Raw genomic sequence first — 3,766 nt, 5'->3', positions numbered from 1 at the left:
TTGAGAATTGCTGGGAATGACAGGAAATATTTAAGCAAGGAAAGAATTTGCAGCTGTGAAGGTAGAAGCAAAGTTTTGCCCTAAGAAATTGAGTTCTTTTAGTAAAACATGAAGGAAAAAATAATTACTTGCTTTGAGATATGGGTTTTTTTATTGAGGTATAGTTGATTTACAATGTTGTGTTAATTTCTGTTGTACAGCAAAGTGATTCAGTTACACACACACGTGCACACACACATACATACACATTCTTTTTTATATTACTTTCCATTACGGTTTATCACAGGATATTGAATATGTTTTGAGACTGCAAAATTGCTACAGTAAAAATGTTCAGTTTGGATCACTGACTTAGAAAAAAAGGATTACGAAACTCCTATATCTGTTCACGATAGCTATCATCACTAAAACAATCTTACAGTGGTTTAAACAGCCCATAATAATCGCTAGTCCTTCCCAAATGCACAAAGTAAATTACTTAGAGGAATTCAAGGATATGAAATTAATGTGCATAGTGAACCCTGTGAATCAGAGCTGGTCTCCAAAGTAATTTTCAGTATTGCAGAGCATAAAGTTAAAATTACACATTTCAAACATTTTGACAGAGATCACTTCAGCAATATTTATGAACCCTACAATTTCATTAATTTTTCATGTCTTCTCTCTCCTAACCTTTGGCATTCCAGTGACCTTCAAATAGACCACTCAGTAACAAATATTTTTATACACAGATAACCTTTAACTGTGTATTTATAATATGAAATTGTTTTCTAGTTTTATTGTTCCCTTTTTTTAACTTGTTCAGTCTTAATAGTTTTTAATGTGTTGAATTGTTTGAAAATAAGTAACTCTGGATTGAAGTCAGTTATGTGTTGAATTGTTTGAAAGTAAGATCCTCTAGATTGAGTTCAATTATTATGGACCATATGAAGTAATAGCGAATTGGAAAAAACGCAGAAAAAGCAACCGCCCAACGTGGGGCTCGAACCCACGACCCTGGGATTAAGAGTCCCATGCTCTACCGACTGAGCTAGCCGGGCAGATGAGAAAAGTCCTTTTTCTAAGTCTTTTCAAAGTAATAAGATTGTTTTAACTTGTTCCAAGATTTATATTTTATATTTAAATTTTTTTCCCATAATTTTTTTTGGTAAAGCTTTATACTACTCTCAAAATTGTGTTTCATTTCCGATTCTGTGCACACAAACTTTTACTGTTTAATAAATGTTTAAATGGCCCTCTAGTGGTCAGCGATAAAGCGGGCTGATGCAGGCGCCCCTGAACTCCCGCTGAGAGGACGGAAGTGAGCGTGGGATGCCTCCTGTTTATCCCCGAGATCCCCGCTGAGAGAGCGCTCACCCCCTGCCGCTTCGGGGACCAAGAATGTTCTCGACACCTGCGTGGCCAGACACAACAGCTGGATCTGGAGGAACGTCCTGCGTACCTTCTAAAGAAGATCAGAATCCAAAGCACATGTGTAGAGCTGGCTGGCCTCTCGGGGGCCCCCGTGTGGCTTTGAGATATCTGACATTTTTCTACGACACGACGGTGGTTCAACGAAGCCATGCCCCATTGTTCACATAGTAGAAGATTATTAAAAAGCTAACGCAGTCTCAGAAATTAATTGAATTAATTGTGGCGTTTGCTCACACACAGAACTAAAAGGTAAAGACATTTATCCTACAGTATAACACTTCTGTGTGGGAAGGGACCATTATTTCAAACCTCTCCCCACTAGAACGAAAAAAATTAAAGATTTATTCTGCTTTTCTAGTAGTAACCAAATAGTCCCAGTTGCTGAGGGAGTGCTCTACTTTATAGGGTGGGGGAAAAAATGTAGGATTAGAAAAAGCGTAAATCGGCAAACCCTTGTAAACGAGGATTATCCTTCGAGGTTAAACCCTTATGTTAATAATTGTTAAGGGTCACACAGGTTCAAAGCAACACTACACGGTTACTTCCTAGATTCAAGAGTAACTGTACAATGGAGGAATCAAGCTGTCACCACCCTAACTGAGAAATTAATCTGAGTTTTGCTAGTAGTTTACTAATCTTCAGTGAGATTGTGTGTCTTCAATGGTGATAAAATCTGAAGTACACAAGATCAATGGTCATTATTTATTCTAGCCAAAAAATACTGTATGTGGATCTATCAACCATTAGATATTAATTCCAGTTTACAGGAAATAAAGAGAGGAACCAGACAAATGACAGCACAAGGAAGCAATAGCACAAAATCAGAAAGTGGGAAATTCTGCAGGACAATACTTCAACAAGTAAGTATTGTATTTTAAAAAACTGACTTTTGCTAGATTAAAAGAGATACAGTGGCCATAATAATCAGATGCAATAGGTGATCCTGGATTGGATACCATTCTGTATTGGGTATGTGTTTCTTTTTTTTTAAAATTAGGGTAAAATAAACATAACATAAAATTTACTACTTTAACCATTTTTAAGTGTACAGTTCAGTGGCATTAGTACATTCACATTGTTGTGCAACCCTCACCACCATCCAACTCCAGAACTATTTCATCTTCCCAAATTGAAACTCTGTACCCATTAAACAACTCCCTATTCTCCCCTCAGCCCCTGGCAACTGCCATTCTACTTCTTGTCTCCATAAATTTGACTACTCTAGGTGCCTCATGTAAGTGGAATCATATAATATTTTATCTTTTTGTGTCTAGCTTATTCCACTTAGCATAATGTTTTCAAAGTTCATCCATGTTGTAGCATACCTCAGAATATCCTTTCTTGTTAAGGCTGAATAAATATTCCATCTCATGAATATACCACTTTTTGTTTATCCATTCACCAGTTGATGGGCATTTGGGTTGCTTCCACCTTTTGACTATTGTGAATAATTCTGCTCTGAATGTTGATGTACAAATATCTGTTCGATTCCCTGCTTTCAATTCTTTTGGGTGTATATCCAGAAAAGGAATTGCTGGATCATACGGTAATTCTATGTGTAATTTTTTGAGGAAGTTCCTTTGGAATTTTAACCTTTATATGAGTCACCTCCATAATGCGGGCCTCTGTTTCTTCATCTACAAAATATGGGGAGGTGGGGAGAGAAGGGATGAGAGTGAGAGAGGGAAGGCTAAGAAAAGGGACGGCCTAAGGAGGTCTCTAAGGAGCTCATGAATTCATGACCACATAGACCCCTGGACAGAAGTGCTAGTCGCTTCCCTTGAGTTTCAATGAGTGAGGGTAAGAAGAAAAGCTTTTCTTATTCGGAAGAGGCACAACTTGATTTCCACTAGATGTTGGGCCAGGGGAGGCCTAGAGGTGGAGGATGGAGGATGGGTGGCCAAGGTTGCACAGGCTGGTGGCACTGCTGGGGCCTGTCTGCCTCATACCATCTCAACCCAGTATTTCCTTCTTTACTCCCTCAACTTCTCAGTTTGCCTGTTTGTGTTCAGAGAGAAGGGGGTGAAGCCAGGGTCTAGGCCAGCCTGAAACACAAAAACACTTGACATTTTAATTGGGAAATTTCCTTGAAAGGAACTGTACCATCTTCCAGTGTCACCATGGAGACGGCTGAGATGAACACTATGAAGACCCTGGTACTCCCGTCTCCTTCCCTCCTCCCTCTGGGTACCAGCTAAAGCTAAACCAAACTCCTCAGTGGTCTGGGGAGATCTTTGCAGCCAGCACGATCTTTCTACTGTTTCCCTTAAATCTCTCTTCATCCTGCCTCAGGATGAAGCCCAAATTACGAACTGCTTAATGAAGCCTGTCTGGTCTTGCCTGACCAAGATCA

At 39.2% G+C, this 3,766-nt stretch overlaps 1 non-coding gene across 1 annotated transcript; it reads right to left on the bottom strand.

The window, feature by feature from the left end:
* Nucleotides 1–967: 967 nt before the first annotated feature.
* On the bottom strand, nucleotides 968–1,040 carry TRNAK-CUU (transfer RNA lysine (anticodon CUU)). Its single transcript has one exon. It is a non-coding gene; the product is annotated as a tRNA-Lys (tRNA).
* Between the last annotated feature and the right edge of the window lie 2,726 nt (nucleotides 1,041–3,766).

This window comes from Physeter macrocephalus, chromosome 11 (genome assembly GCF_002837175.3).
Source record: "Physeter macrocephalus isolate SW-GA chromosome 11, ASM283717v5, whole genome shotgun sequence".
Taxonomy (NCBI): domain Eukaryota; kingdom Metazoa; phylum Chordata; class Mammalia; order Artiodactyla; family Physeteridae; genus Physeter; species Physeter macrocephalus.
Note: the sequence above shows the minus strand (reverse complement) of the source record. Positions and strands in the feature narration are given on the sequence as shown.